This window comes from Cuculus canorus, chromosome 28 (genome assembly GCF_017976375.1).
Source record: "Cuculus canorus isolate bCucCan1 chromosome 28, bCucCan1.pri, whole genome shotgun sequence".
Classification (NCBI taxonomy): Eukaryota; Metazoa; Chordata; class Aves; order Cuculiformes; family Cuculidae; genus Cuculus; species Cuculus canorus.
The window spans coordinates 2,322,544-2,341,263 of record NC_071428.1 but is presented as its reverse complement, the minus strand read 5'-3'; the positions used below and the strand labels follow the sequence as shown (position 1 = coordinate 2,341,263).

Sequence of the window (18,720 nt, the reverse complement as noted above, 5' to 3'; positions counted from 1 at the left end):
TGTGAGCACACGTTGCGGCTCCTGTCGAGCTTCTCCTCGACAGTACCCCAAGTCCTTCTCCTCGGGGCTGCTCTCCATCACATCATCCCCCATCCTGGACTTAAATCGGTGATTGCCCCGACCCAGGGGTAGGACCTTGCCCTTGGCCTGGTTGAACCTCCTGAGGTTTGTCCTTCCAACCCAAACTATTCCATGACTCTATATGTTGCATTAACATGTAAATATCCAGTGTGTTAATCTCAGCAACAAGGTGGATGCTGGGCATTTCATAAGCATGCTTTCTCCCACAAGGATGACAAAGTGTGTTTGTTTCTCTATAATTACAAGCGGGAGTACACCTCCACACTTCACACTTCAGCTCTGCCTGTCTATTTATTGCAGTTTTGGTGAATTCATATAGCACTGAACGGGACCCTCTTCTTCAGTTTCTTGACTTTCTTCCTTTGCTCAAATTTGACTATTTTGCTGTTTTGAGGACTTGTTTTTTTAAGCTTTCTCAAATTTTTGTTGAAGGATTCCTGTCCTCTCTGACTGCAGGCCTTCATAATTCATATTGAGAGCAGCCCTGAGGAGAAGGACTTGGGGTGCTGCTGGATGAGAAGCTCGACAGGAGCCACAACGTGCGCTCACAGCCCAGAAACCAACCGTGTCCTGGGCTGCATCCAGAGAAGCGCGGCCAGCAGGGAGGGAGGGGATTGTGCCCCTCTGCTCCTCTCTGGGGAGACCTCAGCTGGAGGATTGGGTCCAGTTCTGGAATCCTCAACAGAAGAAGGAGATGGAGCTGTTGGAACAGGTCCAGAGGGGGCTCCAAGGATGATGCGAGGGCTGGAGAACCTCCCAGCTTTCAAATCCACCTTTTCCTGCTTCACTTCAAGTCAGAGCCCCCAGAGTCGGTATTTAACACTCGTTAGCTTTTCCCAATTCCATTTTGATGTAAACACACATCTATCACGTTTGCCTGAGGAGAAAGGATTTATAGTTTCCAGTTCCCAGTGCTGCCTAATGTTTGTGCACACAGCGTTTAAACACTGCGACCCCTCTGTTGGGAAGAGAGCAGAGGTTTTGAGAGGACTCTAAAGCAAATTATTTTATTTACTGTATACTGAAGAGTAGAGAGTTGGTTAAACTTGCTATTTGGCTGCTCTAATATCTTGGTCACCCTTCCAGCAGGCAGGGAGATGGCCTGCAATCAGCAGCAGATCTCTACGGAGCTACACAGGAAAAGGCCTGGAGAGACGATCACTCACACGATAAGTGAGGTGAGAAGAGTCAGCAGCCATAAATACATGTGGCTTGGGACTCGGGCACAGACCTGGGTTTGCTTATTAATCCTAGGAAAGGGTTTACTAAGCTTTCAGGGAGAAAAAAATTGATCCAAGAGAGCCTGAGACTGTCAACTAGATTCCCAAGGAGATTATAACTGTGAAAACTGTAAAGGAGCTGACCAGAAGAGAACATGAGGAGTGGCCATGCGCGATGCCCAGGAGGAACGGAGGTAGGCTTGCCAGAAGGACTGATGTGTGAGCACCAGCCAGGGAGCATCACATCAGCAGCACGGACGGACACATCGCTCAGCCTGTGTGAAGGGCTGGAAAAGTTCTCAGCCTTTCCAAGATCATTATGAGACCAAAGACCTGTTTTCTTCTCCACAAAATGACTGCAAACACCCTTTATATTGACCTAGTGACCCAGATCATAGAATCACAGAATCATAGAATAGTTCAGGTGGGAACGGACCTTAAAGATCATCCAGTTCCAATCCTCTGCCATAGGCAGGGACACCTCCCACTGGATCAGGCTGCCCATGGCCATCCAACCTGGCCTGGAACCCCTCCAGGGATGGGGCAGCCACAGCTTCCCTGGGAAACCTGTTCTGAAGTCTCACCACTCTGACAGTGAAGAAATCCCTCCTCATGTCCAGTCTAACTCTGCCCCTCTCCAGTTTATCCCCATTCCCCCTTGTCCCATCCCCACATGAACAGCCTTTATGAACAGCCCCTCCGCAGCTTTCCTGGAGCCCCTTCAGGTACTGGAAGGTTATTATAAGCTCTCCTCAGAGCCTTCTCTTCTCCAGGCTGAACAACCCCAACTCTCTCAGCCTGTCCTCGTACAGAGGTTCTCCAGCCCTCGCATCATCCTTGTGGCCTCCTCTGGACCCGTTCCAACAGCTCCATCTCCTTCTTCTGTTGAAGATTCCAGAACTGGGTACGATCCTCCCGATGAGGTCTCACAAGAGAGAGGAATAGAGAGGCAGAATCCCCTCCCCTGACCTGCTGGCCATGCTTCTTTTGATGCAGATAATAAGCAATGAAACCATTATCCCTTTTATTTTTACCATCGATATCTTTTCTAATATGAAGCTCTTTCCCAAAGCAGAGCCCGGAGAGAGCAGTAGATTTTGCAAGAATATAATGGGTATTTGTTGATGCTGGTTTCTCAGCTCAGCCTAAGCATCTGTGTCTGAGAATTAATACTTAAGATAGGAGGTTTATAAATCAGAAGTTCATCATCAACACACACACACTCCTCAGAAACTCACCAAGGGTTATACGGGTGCAATAGAGATCTCTAATGAGCTTTGGGCAAGGGGTCCGTTACCTCTTACTGGACGGAAGGGAGGAATAAAACCTCAGTTTCTAGTTAGTCACAGCGATTTGATCAACACATTTTTGTTAATGATCTGTACAGAGCAAATTTGCATGAAATCCAAAGAGACGCAGAGAAGACGTTACAGACTACGGGCGCCCAAAGCCCCAGTCCCACACTTGGCCTCTGAGCTGCTTTGGGGTAAAGGAGAGGGTTTGTCTCTTTGTGCAGCACCGAATATAATGAAATCCCAGTGTGATATAAGCAGGATTCACTGATGCTGCTATTGCACTGATACTAAATAGTCATAAGACAGCGTGAACTTACCTGGCCAGACCAGACTTTGCATACTGTGTTTGCTGCTGCACCCATTGGTCGCTGCAATTACTGGAGCTTTGGGGTAAATTTTCATGCATCTGTAAAAGAACAACAGAGAGGTTAATAGACAAGGTCCTGCGCGAGCACCAGCATCAGCAATTCAACTACAGCACTTTGACTCCAGCACCAAAACTCAGTCACCACAGGGCAACGAAGACAGCCTGACCGAGCACCTCCCCTGAGGCAGGTCATAGAATAGCAGAATCATTCCAGTTGGAAGGGACCTCAAAGCCCATCCAGTTCCACCCCCTGCCATGGGCAGGGACACCTCCCACTGGATCAGGGGCTCCAAACCCCATCCAACCTGGCCTGGAACGCCTCCAGGGATGGGGCAGCACCACTGCTCTGGGGAACCTGTTCCATTGCCCCACCACCCCCCCCTCAGAGTGAAGAAATTCTTCTTCATGTCCAGCCTAACTCTGCCCCTCGCCAGTTTATCCCCGTTCCCCCTCGTCCCATCCCCACAGCCTTTATGAACAGCCCCTCCGCAGCTTTCCTGGAGCCCCTTCAGGCACTGGAAGGTCACTCTGAGGTCTCCTTGGAGCCTTCTCTTCTCCAGGCTGAACAACCCCAACTCTCTCAGCCTGTCCTCGGACAGAGGTGCTCCAGCCCTCACATCACCCTTGGAGCCTCCTCTGGACCCGTTCCAACAGCTCCATCTCCTTCTTCTGTTGAGGATTCCAGAACTGGACCCAATCCTCCAGCTGAGGTCTCCCCAGAGAGGAGCAGAGGGGCAGAATCCCCTCCCTCCCTGCTGGCTGTGCTTATTTTGCTGCAGCCCAGGACACGGTTGGCATTCAGGGCTCCGAGCGCACATTGTGGCTCCTGTCGAGCTCAGCATCAAGGAGCACCCCAAGTCCTTCTCCTCAGGGCTGCTCTTAATCACATCATGCCCCATCGCGGATTAAAACCGGGGATTGCCCTGACCCAGGGGTAGGACCTTGCCCTTGGCCTGGTTGATCCTCATGATGTTCTCCAGCCCCACTTCTCCAGCCTGTCCAGGTTCCTCTGGATCACATCCTGTCATTCCAGCGTGGCAACTGCACCCTCAGCTCGGTGTCATCTGCAAACTTACTGAGGGTGCCCTCGATCTCACAGTCTATATCATTGATCACGATATTAAATAACACTTGTGGCAGAATGGACCCTCGAGAGACACGGGGTGATCTAATAATACATTTCTCTCAAACGCTCTCCCTACTCCAGGATCCTCCAAAACTACATTTATGCACTGAGAACTCCTTCCCCTCTGCTCTCTATGTCTGGATCAAGCATCCCTCTCACCCACCACTTCTCCAGCACCTTCAGGAGGAAGGAAAAACCATCTCTGGAAGCACAAATTGCTGGGATAAGCTGCTGTTAGCTGAGCCCACTGAGCTCCCCTACTTAGTCCAAGTGAACTGCTCACTTTGAAGGGATAAACAGTCTGATTAAACCCACAGCTCTTCCTTCCTCGCCGTGATTCTCTTTGAAGGATATAGGCAAAGCCAGAGCGAGCGCAATCTCTAGCAGCAAATCCACTGCTGACTCCTCCTGGGAGAGAGCCCTCTGTGCAGAGCAGGAGGAGGAGAGGCAGAGCAGGAAAGCTGAGGGAGCTTTGCTTTATATCAGGTAATCTCGTTATTGCAATTTCAGAGCTAAATGGTAAACAGGCTGGGCTGCTGGGTAGTGCAGCAGGAAGCACGCCTGGGTCAGCAGGTAATTTAGCTCTTAGAAACAATAACCTGGGCCTGGACGGCCGGCGTCTGCTGCTGGTACAAACCTGCGGCATCGCTCAGAGCATCAGTGGGGCTGTGCAGCGCAGGGAGACAGTCCTGTCGTATCTAAAAGTCCTGGAAGGGCTAATAGAGAAATACAAGGAAAGATCATCTTCTGTTGAGGATTCCAGAACCGGACACAATCCTCCAGATGAGGTTTCATAAGAGAGACCTTGATAAGGTGTGAAAAATCCTTGACACTTGCAGCTTAGACTGGAGGAACCTCTCGTCCCTGCTCTCAATCTGCACCATTTCTGTGTATTCCCTAATAATGAAGAACTCAGCAGCTGCCGTGTCCGGGATGGATCTGTCTCACTGACCCCATTCCTTCCCAGGTCCCAAACCTGCCGCCCACATCGGGACTTTGCAGCCAGTTTGCTCTGAGCCATCTCTGTTCATTCTGCCCTGCACACATCTCATTCATCTGCGCTGGCTCCCTCTCGGAGCTCAGCACCTGCAGCGCTCACCAATTTCACGCTGATGTGGTGCACTGTCTGTGCTCCACATCTTCACTTCCAGACAGATTAACCAGTTCTTTCTGGACAGCTACACATTACATTGTTTTGTGCAGCGTTCCTACACTGTTCAGTGCGGTTTGTATCTTCATCATTCAGTGTACGGCCTCAGGGCTTGTTTACTACACATCAAACCATGCTCTAAACAGGGAATCTTTTGCTCCCTCTTGCATTTATCTGCTACGTTCATCCCCTGGAGAAGGAAGTTTCAGAAATAGCAGGGAGGTTATGAGTTCTCACAGTGCCCTACGGCATGAGAAGATCTCTTCTCTTCCTTCAGCCCGGTTCCCAGCCTCAAAGGTCCTGAGCATCCAGCAGAACTGAGCTTTGTTCAGCAGTCACATCACTGCCCAGCGAGACCCCCGCGCTCTCTACGTGTTGCTCAAATTGCAGCACGCGTTCTCCAAAGAAAATCGAGTTGTCCAGGAAATTAGAGCACGAAGAGTACAGTTTGCTTGCCACAGGCAAAGATGAAGGTATCTTATTTCTGGTATCTCCTACAATCTCAGTTCTCACCTCAGCCCTCCCAAGGCGCTCATAACAGGGTAAGGTCCCTCGAGGTGGGCCATGCACCATCATCACTCATTTGTGCATGGGGTCAAGCAGCTCAGCAGGGTCGGTTCAACACGGACTTCTTTCTTATTGCAGGTTTTCCTAGCCTGGAACTGAGAAAAAAAAAACGGTTCTACAACTAATAACGGAAGCTGTAAAGAGTTAAAGTGTCCCAGGAGTAGAAGCAGCTTTGATTCATTTCTCCACATAAAAAGTTTCTAATTATACTGAGTCTTATCTTTGTGCTAGAGCGGATTCATAACTCTGCCTTTGTCCTTGATGTGTTCAGCAGCGCTGGCGAGATTTCGGACAGTGCAGGGATGACAGCTTAGGAAAGAAAAGCAGCTACCGGGCATCCTTCAGGGAGGAGGGGCACCGGCCCAAAGCCTCAGGAGCTCCAGAGATGGGTATTGAGTAAAAGCACAGACTTTGATGAACACACCTCGACACGCGCAGCTATAACCACGGGCCAGAAAAACTCCCAAGGTCCAAATCCACCTGAATTATCCCAAGAGCATCTGATCTCGGGCAGAAGGGACCATTCCCAGGAGCTCCCAGTGCTGGGCCAGCACACTTGCACAGCAAGGATGAATGTGCAAATGGGAATCCTGCCTTTTCACCGTCACCGCAGTCAATAGCAGGCCTCCAGCTTCCCGCTCGGCATCCCGAACTCCCGGGCATATCCTGAGAGCTCGTGCCATGGGAGAATGTGCAGGCACTTCTGTTAAAGCAAACCAGCCAGGCAAGCACTTAAGCAAGCACTTCAAATCTCCTTACGTAACTTCCGAAACAAAGGCTGCCCAAGCAATCCAGCACCCTCCCTCCCACGCAGAGGGCACCTTATCATGATGGGTTTCTGCATCACAACTCCACCTTGGGTTTCTGCAGAGCGCACGGGCACGTGCACGCGCACACACGCTCTCTCCCTTGTTTTCCCGCTCCGCAGCTCAGCACGGAAGGCAGCGGATAAGATTGAAAATGCAAGTTCTACGTAGCTCAGGTAGCGACAGCCTCAACGTTAACAGCGACCAAACCTACCGCTTTGTGGACCACAAAGAAAGAGTCAGCAAAGCCCCTGCACCCAACGCCGTCTGCCAGGCAGGAGAACACCACAAAGGCTGCTCCACACCGTGTGCTTTAGAGAGCATCTTCCTAGGAAGAATGCACTGAGCTATGGTGATACAGACAAAGAAGGAGAGGGAGAAAACGCCGCAGGTGCTCAAGCTGGGCAAATATCTGAGGCCAGAAAAGCCGGTGCTGTGAAGGAAAGCGTGGTCCTGCTCTGTGAACAGTGGTGGACAGACAACAATGTTGTTTCTCTGCCAGGAACCAGCACAGATGACAAATAAGTAGCAAAAAATAGTGATTTTTGCAGCAGGGGTAATTTGTTAGAACCATGTGAGATTGTGACATAGACAGTGAGATTGAGTGCAGCCTCGGCAAGTTTGCAGATGACACCAAGCTGAGGGTGCAGTTGTCACACCAGAAGGATAGGATGTCATCCAGAGGGTCTTGGACAGGCTGGAAAACCTCTGTGAACCTAATGAGGTTCAACCAGGCCAAGGGCAAGGTCCTACCCCTGGGTCGGGGCAATCCTCGCTCTCAATCCAGACTGGGGGATGATGTGATGGAGAGCCCTGAGGAGAAAGACGTGGGGTGCTCTTTGATAAAATTGTGGCTGCCCCATCCCTGGAGGGGTTCAAGGCCAGGTTGGATGGGGCTTGGAGCCCCTGATCCAGTGGGAGGTGTCCCTGCCCATGGCAGGGGTTGGAACTGGATGATCTTTAAGGTTCCTTCCAACCCAAACTATTCTATGACTCTATGTCACCTTAGAACTACAAAGCCACTCACGCCAGCTTCCAGAAACAGAAGATCTGCAGGGCAGGGAGGGGCAGAACTTTCTGCTTGCAGGGACATGTCAAAAAGCAGTAAAACCTATGAAGTAAACACCCTTCCTGCTGTACATCCCCCTCTCTTCGTCCTCCCTCTTCGCTTTCAGCTTCTTCCCATAACAATCCCTACAGAGGAGTGATGGGTCATTCCAGGAAAGTCCCAAAGCCTTAGGCCAGCAGTGGAGAGCAGCTGCGAGCACAGCGAAGGAGCCATCTCAAACACCACGATATCCGCTGAAAAGGCTTTGTCTTGCTGTGCACTCAGAGCAGGGCTGCGGGTGATGGTCAGGCACCCGGGGATGTGCTTGGCAAATCTATTGAAGGAGAATTTCACAGCATGAATTTACCCGAAGTGAAAAAGGCAAATGTGGGAGTCTGAGAACATCCCACTCAAATGCACACACACATATACTCACTGCCTACACGGCTGATTTCAGCTCTGGGTAAGGGCCAAATCCCCACAATAGAATCATAGAATAGTTTGGGTTGGAAGGGATATTAAAGATCATCCAGTTCCACCCCTGCCACGGGCAGGGACACCTCCCACTGGATCGGGGCTCCAAGCCTCATGCAACCTGGCCTGGAACAACTTCAGGGATGGAGCAGCCACAACATCCCTGGGCAACCTGGGCCAGGACCTCACCACTCTCACGGTGAAGAAATTCCTCATGTCCAGTCTAACTCTGCCCCTCTCCAGTTTATCCCCGTTCCCCCTCGTCCCATCCCCACAAGCCTTTGTGAACAGCCCCTTCCCAGCTTTCCTGGAGCCCCTTCAGGCGCTGGAAGCTGCTCTAAGGTCTCCTCAGACTCTTCTCCAGGCTGAACAACCCCAACTCTCTCAGCCTGTCCTCGTACGAGAGGTGCTCCAGCCCTTGCGTCATCTTTGTAGCTTCCTCTGGATCTTCATAGATCTCCTCTGACATCCCTGATACAACAACTGATGATGCTGGAGAAGAGCAAGGAGTGGCCAGGCTTGAATATCTTAAAGAGCAGCTCCTTCTGCTCCTGCCAGAGGCAGAGCCCCAGGCTGGGGGAACATCTCCGGTGTGTGTGCAGGAGCTTCCAAGGTGAGAGCTATCAGAGCCACAAGGGCTGGAGGATGAGGCAGAGCACGTGCTGCTCGGAAGCTGTCGTAAGTAGCATCACACTCTGAGGAAAGGGAATTCTACGGCTTCTGCGACACTGCCCGGAAAGCCACTTTTCCTTTCATAGCAAAAAACTTGTCAGTAATTCCATCATGGGACTCCTGAGCCACTTTCATGGAGGAAAAAAAAACCCAGATTTGTTTGAAATCCTGCGCTTTGAATAGAACGCACCGACCCCAAGATGAGGACAAACATTGTTTTCTCACAGGAGCAAACATGGTTGGAAAGCTAGAACCAAAATATTTATCGGTGACTAAAACTTTAGATCGTCGCTTTTTGAAAGCTGATTTTAAAACTATGTTTGTTCAACTTCTATGGGGAAATTAAAGCATCTGGGAAAGCTGTGGTCGTTTTCTCCACCGCATTTCAGTCCGAGCTGCTCCGTGCTGAAGGAAAGGCCTTAAAGATCATCTAGTTCCAACCCCCCTGCCATGGGTAGGGACATGTCCCACCAGACCAGGCTGCCCAAGGCCTCGTACGGGAGGTGCTCCAGCCCTCTGATCATCTTTGTAGCCTCCTCTGAACTCGTTCCACCACCCTGGACCTCAGTCTGGTTCCAAGTGAGCCCAGATGTTCCCAGGAAGACTTGGCATGGCCAAGGACAAGGGGGATTTTTCATACAAAGAAGCAGATAAGACGTGTTAGGTAGACACAAGAGTAATTAATTACAGGAGAAGCAAATTATTTCGGCACTATCACACATGGAGGCACAAAACCCAACAGTAAGTGGAACAGTCCAAGCCTCCTCAGGCCATTTACCTCTATGGCAGATGGGGATTAGCAGCCTTATAAGCCAGGCTAAGGACTCCACAGTTAAGGGTGTAGTTTGTGCTCATTTATAAGCCCAATTTCACAGCCTATATTTCTCAAAAAATTCTTTGCGTTGGAATTTCATACACATTATCTGTGGCCAGAGGAGATTTTAAGCAAAATGTGAGCTGAAAGGAAGAAAGTGGAGAGAGAGAGAGGAGAGGAGACCTTAAAGATCATCCAGTTCCAACCCCCCTGCCATGGGCAGGGACAATTCCCACCAGATCAGAGGCTCCAAGCCCCATCCAACCTGGCCTTGAACCCCTCCAGGGATGGAGCAGCCACAACTTCCCTGGGCAACCTGGGCCAGGGCCTCACCACCGTCAGACTGAAGGAATTCAATAAGCCTGGATGGTTTATCACTGTCTGCTACATCAATTGGATCCATAGTCTCTTCTCCGGGCTTTTTGGTTTTGAACACATCCTCTGATGAGTCCCTGCGAAGGTTAATTACAGCATGGGAATCTCCGTGTTTTCTTCTACAATCAACAATAATGCAAATAATTGCTTCAGCTTCTCTGTAATGGGCTTGGCTTTTCTAATTGCTCCTTTTCTACTCTGATCATGTGCTGGCTCCGTCAATTCCTTGGCGTGCTTCTTGTTTCTGAGGAAAATCTACTCTCTTATTCTCTAGCTCTTTCTCAGCTTCCTCCAGCGCGTTGCTTGGGCCAGGAGCTCAGAGATGTGTTTGCAACATAGGGATGCGGTGCTTGTCTCGTTCCAGCCTTTCTTTCCCCAAGGTTTTCCCTGTTTTTTAACTGGGACGGTTAGCCTGCCCAGTTCCTTCAGTTTATAACCCTCCATCAAACAATATCCCTCAGCTAACCACGCCCCAGGGTTTGTCCGCCTCGTCCTGGGTTTCCAATATGCCTATTGTGTTCACGTTTTCATGTGGGACCTCCCATCCACCGCCTGATTTCGCAACGCTCCTTGACATCTCGAGTACACCTGAATTTTCATACACCGCATAACTTTCTCTAGGCTGTACGACTGAGGCTAACTCTAGAGTCAGACCATGCAGCAAAGGAACTCAAATGCCCTCAAGAAGCTTTAACATACAGCGCTAATATCTTTATATATTTTCAACAGCCAAGTTTGTAATCTGGCCAAGAGATACCACTCAGCTTTGCACAGCAGAACTCATTTTCCACCGAGCAGAACTGGCAGGCATTAATCACGCCAGCAATCTGTAATCTGCCACAATCTCCTGTTTCCAGAGCTCCAGCCTCGGGCACGAGGCAGCCTTAGGTCAGCAACTCGGCCACCGGGCAGAGCTCCTCACCCACAGGCTTCAGCGCACGCATCACTTCCCTGCAACGCAGCTGAGATTGGGTCATCCCATGCCATAGCAGCACCACCAGCACTGGGGCAGTTGGTTATTTAGACCCATAGATGTGGAGAAGTTTGAGAACGTTTGTCCCCAGATAGCTCTCTGTTGTCTTATTTTCTGGCAAGGCTGCAGAGGACTCCATGTAAGCACTGGGCTGGGGACGTGGCTGCTTCAGCCGTGCAGAGGATGTTACAACAAGCAGAGCTGGCATTCCAAGCAGAGCGACCTTCCAGTACCTAAAAGGGCTCCAAAAAGCTGGGGAGGAACTGTTCACAAAGGCTTGTGGTGATAGGATGAGGGGGAACGGGGATAAACTGGAGAGGAGCAGGTTTAGACTGGACATAAGGAAGAATTTCTTCATCTTGAGAGCGGTGAGGCCCTGGCCCAGGTTGCCCAGGGAAGTTGTGGCTGCCCCATCCCTGGAGGTGTCCAAGGCCAGGTTGGATGGGCCTTGGGCAGCCTGATCCAGTGGGAGGTGACCCTGCCCATGGCAGAGGGGGTTGAACTGGATGATGTTTAAGGTCCCTTCCAACCCAAACTATTCTATGAACTACCCTTCCGAAGGACCTTTCCTCACCAACGGCAAATTGTTGGTCACCAAGATGATGGAGGTGACAACTGAGTAAAAGATACGGTTGGCCTTCTGGGCTGCGAGGGCACATGGGAGGTGCTCCAGCCCTCTGGTCATCTTTGTAGCCCTGAATTTCTGTACCTACTCCAGTCAGCTCTACTGCCAGCTGCAACCGATACGATCAACTCTCATTCACACCCCTCTATTTCCTCTACATTTGGCTTTGCATCTATTTGAATTGAATGTAATCTGCCATTTTCTGCACGAGCATCATGGGACCCTCTTCAGTTTCTTGCATTCAGCCCTAGATTTGGCTCTCCTGAATCATTTTTTTTACCCAACAAATTTGCCAGCTCCCTATTCAGAGTCTTCTCTGTATCCTCTATGAATGCACCGATTGGCATGACTACCCACACGGACCTCTATACGCTGCCACCCGCACCCGCTGCCACTGTGAAAATGGGCTCAATACTCCTGTAAATAGTTATTATTCCACAGATCTGCCTCTTCACCCCTTGAAAAGTCAGTTTTCCTGTAGGTCGCTGATGCAGGAACTCAACTCTCCTTTTGGGCTGCATCAAAAGAAGTGCAGCCAGCAGGGAGAGAGGGGATTCTGCACCTCTATTCCTCTCTTGCGAGTCCTCATCTGGAACACTGTGTCCAGTTCTGGAGTCTTCAATGTAAGGAGGAGATGGAGCTGTTGGAATGGGTCCAGAGGAGGCTCCAAGGATGATGCGAGGGCTGGAGCACCTCCTGTAGGAGGACAGGCTGAGAGAGTTGGGGTTGTTCAGCCTGGAGAAGAGAAGGTTCAGAGGAGGTCTTCTAGTGACTTTCTGTTACCTGAAGGAGCTACAGGAAAGCTGAGGATTCCAGAACTGGACACAACCCTCCAGAGGATGTCTCACAAGAGAGGAATAGAGGGGCAGAATCACCTCTTTTTCACTGTAGTAACAAAAAATCTCATTGGCAGTAGCTGAGGATTGCGAAGCTGGATCTTTAAAACATCAATGTTTCGTGGATTAAACCATTTTAACGAACAATTTCTTTCACTTCTTGCATGCTCATATGACTAATTAGTTCCCAGTAATAGAGGGATTTCTGGAACTGATGTCACCTGTCTGTAGCTGAGCTTTTGGATTCTGCTCTCAAGTTTGAGAGTTACCAAGGAGAAAGTTCTGTTGCTTTGGTCTTTTCTGTTAATTTTTATGCCAGCTATTCAAAGGACATTTTCTTTTTGACTGGCATCTTGTATTGTTTTGTTTGTAGCTATTTAAAATGCATTGTTTTGACATCATGTGCATTTTATACTCAATACATCATTAATTGGGGCGAATTTCATTCCTTTGCAGAAATAAAATCCTCCAGCATCATTTCCTACACTATTTGCAGCATTTTCTACAGCGAAGCTACGCAAATGGTTGCATCAAAAGAAGCGCGGCCAGCAGGGAGGGAGGGGATTCTGTCCCTCTGCTCCTCTCTGGGGAGACCTCAGATGGAGGATTGGGTCCAGTTCTGGAATCCTCAACAGAAGAAGGAGATGGAGCTGTTGGAACAGGTCCAGAGGAGGCTCCAAGGATGATGTGAGGGCTGGAGAACCTCTGTACGAGGACAGGCTGAGAGAGTTGGTGTTGTTCAGCCTGGAGAAGAGAAGGCTCCAAGGAGACCTTAGAGTGACCTTCCAGTGCCTGAAGGGGCTCCAGGAAAGCTGGAGAGGGGCTGTTCATAAAGGCTGTGGGGATGGGATGAGGGGGAACGGGGATTAACTGGAGAGGGGCAGATTTAGACTGGACATGAAGAAGAATTTCTTCACTCTGAGGGTGGGGAGGCCCTGGCCCAGGTTGCCCAGAGCAGTGGTGCTGCCCCATCCCTGGAGGGGTTCCAGGCCAGGTTGGATGGGGTTTGGGCAGCCTGAGCCAGTGGGAGGTGTCCCTGCCCATGGCAGGGGGTTGGAAATGGATTGGCTTTGAGGTCCCTTCCAACCCAAACTATTCTATGATTCTATGAATCCCTCTGCTTAGACTGCGACAGAGACCACACGGTGATCTCGGAGAGGACTCTGGGCTCTGCTGTCCTCGCCCTGTCAGTGCCTGGAAAAGCAGCCTGCACAACCCATGAAGAGCGAATTGCCAGCCAGGATTTGGAGCCAGCTCAGAGCTGCGCCGCGAGCCAGGAGCTAATAAATGTCACCGAGCCCGCACAGAGTAGATTAGAAAAGGCCATTTGGAGCTTGGCCATCAGCCTGTGCAGCGCAGTCACGACACCTCTCTGAATTCCTGCGGAACGTGAAGGGACTGTGGGAAAAGTTAATTTGTAAATTGAAAAATTACCTGAGCAGGTTAAGCTGCCTCCAGAACGTCACTCCAACAGTCAGGACCTTATTCCAAACCCCAGCTGTCCTCTACCAGCTTCCAGCCAGTGGATCCTGCTCCAGTTTACTGCTGTCCTCCAGACTGGAAGACCTGTTAAGAGAGCAGGATTTTTATGCTGAGACACTTAGGTACCACGGCTAGGTAAGCCTTTAATGCTCTTAGAAATTCAATAGTTAAAGCAGATAAAGGTTATCTGATACTCCAGTGACCTCCAGAGTCTTCTCCGGTCACCGTGTCTCCAAAGAGCACCATCCATCATTTGTTCCTCAACAGCCAACTCAGACATTCCACCTTATTAAATCACACACGTTTAGCTCCTGCTTAGCACATCGCCAGCTCCACCCTCCAACCATTCTGGCAGCTGCACAGCTCATCAGAGACACTTCTGCCTTTTTCTGCTAGGCTTTTGGTAAAAAAAAAACTTGAATGGAGCCAGAGCCCAACACGGTCATTGGAAGAGTCTGCACTGTGAAGATAGTGTGAGGTCTAGAAGCAAAGGACAACAGTGGATAAAGGAGATGCTGAGGTCTTGCTGCAACACAATAGACCCTGCAGGTGGTAGAAATCCGGCTGAACCCACCACACCACTCTGCTGCAGGTGGGGTTCTGTATCCACTCTCCACTCCCATCTTCTCCGCTGCTCTGGGCTCGCTGCAGGCAGCCACAAACAAATCCTGCCTTGATGAACACCCGTTCAAACGCGAATGCACCTAAATATCCAAAACCCAAGCTCTGGAAGGAATCCCCAAGAGTGGCCATCAAGTTCTGGTTCCTGACACGCAGTGAAGCTGTGATCTGACTCACAGCAACGTGACTCAGGAGTAACTACCAAAGCCTTAACAGAAGCAAATCAAGGACAAGATATTTCTGTAGAGAATATTTCTGTAAAATCATCTTGGTTGCAGGTTAACGAGTTTGATAAAACCCACGCTGGTCTGGAACAAGCATTACAAATACCCAGGCAGCATGCAAAGATAGGTGGATTGCCCGGACCTTGATCTTGACATAAAACGAGTTACAGAAGTCAAAGAAATACTAAAATATCTATCTGCAAGCTCTGCAGGACAGCTCGAGCAAGCTGCAAAGAGCAGCAGTCGAATGCCCAGATGCAATCACATCCCCACACAAGACTCTATCTCCCCACCCAGATGGCTGCAGAGAAATGGCAGGCTCACCTCTTTGATGAGTGAGACCAGAATGGCAGGAGACTCCGGCAAAGGTGTGACAACGGCAGACTTTATTTAGGGACTTGAACCACCCACATGCAAACACGCAGCACGAGAGATGCAGTTCAGAACCAGAGAATCTCCACGCTCAACACGTCGCTCTGTGCAACCACTCATTTGGAGCAAGGAGAGGAACAGGAAGAAGCGGGGAAGCCTTTCTCTGATGACACCGAGCTGAGGGTGCAGTTGCCACACTGAAAGGACAGGATGTGATCCAGAGGGAGCTGGACAGGCTGGAGAAGAGGGCTGGGAGAACCTCGGGAGGTTCAACAAGACCAAGGGCAAGGTCCTACCCCTGGGTCAGGGCAATCCCTGGGTTCAATCCAGGATGGGGGATGATGTGATGGAGAGCAGCCCTGAGGAGAAGGACTTGGGGTGCTGGTCGAGGAGAACCTCGACAGGAGCCACAACGTGTGCTCACAGCCCAGAAACCATCCGTGTCCTGGGCTGCATCCAGAGAAGCGCGGCCAGCAGGGAGGGAGGGGATTCTGTCCCTCTGCTCCTCTCTGGGGAGACCTCAGCGGGAGGATTGGGTCCAGTTCTGGAATCCTCAACAGAAGAAGGAGATGGAGCTGTTGGAACGGGTCCAGAGGAGGCTACAAGGATGATGTGAGGGCTGGAGAAACTCCCGTCTGAGGACAGGCTGAGAGAGTTGGGGTTGCTCAGCCTGGAGAAGAGAAGGCTCTGAGGAGACCTTAGAGTGACCTTCCAGTGCCTGAAGGGGCTCCAAAAAGCCAGAGAGGGGCTGTTCATAAAGGCTGTGGGGATGGGATGAGGGGGAACGGGGATAAACTGGAGAGGGGCAGATTTAGGCTGGACATGAGGAAGAATTTCTTCATGATGATGGTGGGGAGGCCCTGGCCCAGGTTGCCCAGGGAAGTTGTAGCTGCCCGATCCCTGGAGGGGTTCCAGGCCAGGTTGGATGGGGCTTGGAGCCCCTGATCCAGTGGGAGGTGTCCCTGTCCACGGCAGGGGGTTGGAACTGGATGATCTTTCCCAGGTGCCTTCTAACCCAAACTATTCTATGATTCTGTGATCAGCCCCCTCGGCTGTTTGTTGCTGTTGGTTAACGTTCGGTCCCCGTTGGTGGCAGATGCACTGGAGCTGAATCAGAGGGATTTGTTGTGGCATGTGTCGCCTCGGCACCTGCTGTACATGGAATACCTCCTTTTCCTCTGCCTCCAGCCGCCCTGTCCTTCATCGGCCACCACCTCTCCGGAGCCGCTCGCGTGACAGAAAGAGTGGGTGCTGTGCCTAGAGGTGTGGGTCGGCGTCTGCTGTGAGTCAGGGTCTCTGCCACACACCTGGCTTGCAGGAGACAGAGAAAAGGTTAAAAGCACCGCCTGGAGCTACTGAGCCTCCACGGGAGAGGGGACAGGCTGAGGGCAGCAGGTTGTGGAGGTGGAGGAGCTCAGGGCTCCATGCACTGCGATTACCTCCCGTAAAGGTCACCGGTGCTGCGACAGGCAGGCAACGTGTCCTCCCAACCTCCCTCCAGCAACAGAGCCGAGGCACAGCCCTGAGGGACGCGACACTCCCACACATCCTCCTCCTGTAAAGACATCTGCAGAGAGGATGGGAGATCACGGAAAGCCTTTGGAGACCCAGTGTCGCCCGAGACCCTCCTCCCTGGAGGAAACCGCCACCCCAACTGCTGCGTGCAGTGCCAAGAGCCACCCACCCAGTGCAGTCCCCTTCCATCAGCCATCCCACGAGACACTCTCCAGCTTCCCCGACCCATCTCACCCTCCCACCAGAGCCTCCCTCGTGCACGAGGCCACACTCATGCCTCAGAACGGAGCCATGCGGAGCCACCCTACTCCTGGGGGAAGACCTCATGTGAGCTGCTCTCGCATTTCCCAGCTCGCCAGAGCTGTTTTCTAAAGGCAGCCCCTTCTCCAGCTAAAGACCCCAAGAGAACCTGCCATGGCTTTACTTGGCCTATGCTGTCCCCAATCTGCCCCACCGGCCACTCCAAGGTTGGTGGGACAAGTCCATACCCCAAGCAGCATCACCTTTAGGTGCCACATCCATACCCAGGGTGAAAATTGAGGCGGAGCGGGGTCTAATCTGACCACCAGAAAGCTGTTCCTCCCACAGCCCCTTCCCACGGAGATTATGACTAACGGAGACATCCCTCTCACAAAGCATTAGTGCAGGAGAGCATCAGGGTGTGGAAAAGCTCAGCGTAAAAAGCACACGAGGAGGAGTTTATGCTGACAGCGACATGAATGCTCACATTTGTTCCAGACCTACGGAAGCAAAAGGGGTTAATTTCCCCCCTAGGGCTGCAATGGGGAGTCTGAGCCAGAAATGTTTGAGCTGGAAAGTGCAAGCACTTGGGTTTCATCATTTAATGGATGACAACATGGATGGATAACAGCAGATAAAGGAGTTTCCTGGGAGATACCATGGGATAGCAACAGCTGGACACTGACTCTCAGGGACTGGCAGCCAAAGGCTGAACAAACACAGACTTCACCCCAAACGTGATCCGGCTGCAAGGACGGGTGGTGAGACCGTGGGCTGTTGTTAAGGCGCAGAGACGGCTGAGCCGTCCCGCTGAGCATGGGTCACCCCAACATTTCAGCCAGGTGCTGCGGAGCCCATCCTGCACCCACCTGGCTGCAAGAGGAAAGCCAAAGCTGATCCTTCGGCCCCAGGAGCCGCAGCAGCCGCTCCGCAAACCGGCACGTGCCGAGCACACGGCACAGAGGAGCACGACGGCAGCTGCCCCAGAGCACGGCCATAGCTGGGAGCGGGCAACCCCACACCCCACTGCCCGCATCCCGCTCTGCCTCGCGCTTCCAAGAGCCCCATCCCAGACCCCCCAGAGGCCAAGCCCAGAGGGTCCCAGTCCAGGACGGGGCGGAAGCCCCTCAGCACCCACTCCGGATGGGACAGGACGGGAGCCCCGGTACCGGCTTGGGATGGGGCAGGATGGGACGGGAGCCCCCAGCACCTGATCAGCCCAGGATGATAGGAGCCTCCGGTCCCCCCCAGCCCAGGCTCGGGATGGGAGCCCCGGCAGCTGCTCTGGACAGGAAGGGACGAGAGCCCCCGGTCCCTGCCGAGCCCCGGACGGGAGCCCCGGCACCGGCTCGGGACGGGGCAGGATGGAACGGGAGCTCCTGGTCCCTGCTGAGCCCCGGACAGGACGGGATGGGACGGGATGGGACTGGAGCCCCGGCACGGGCTTGGGACGGGATGGGATGGGACGGGACCCCCTGATCGCCCCGGCCCCCGCTCGGGACAGGATGGGATGGGACGGGACTGGAGCCCCGGCACCGGCTTGGGACGGGGCAGAATAGAACGGGAGCTCCCGGTCCCCGCTGAGCCCCGGACAGGACGGGATGGGATGGGATGGGATGGGATGGGATGGGATGGGATGGGATGGGATGGGACTGGAGCCCCGGCACCGGCTTAGGACGGGACGGGACGGGACCCCCTGGTCGTCCCGGCCCCAGCTCGGGACAGGATGGGATGGGACGGGACGGGACGGGACTGGAGCCCCGGCACCGGCTCGGGACGGAACGGACCGGGACGCTCATCCCTCTCCCCCGTCCGCCGCCGCCCCGCGCCCACCTGC

General features: G+C 52.3%; 1 long non-coding RNA gene across 1 annotated transcript; it reads right to left on the bottom strand.

The window, feature by feature from the left end:
* Positions 1–2,940: 2,940 nt before the first annotated feature.
* LOC128849329 (uncharacterized) lies at positions 2,941–13,993 on the bottom strand. Its single transcript, XR_008447333.1, has 3 exons — positions 13,864–13,993; positions 5,753–5,901; positions 2,941–3,002 (listed from the first exon to the last, which is right to left on the bottom strand). It is a non-coding gene; the product is annotated as an uncharacterized LOC128849329 (long non-coding RNA).
* Between the last annotated feature and the right edge of the window lie 4,727 nt (positions 13,994–18,720).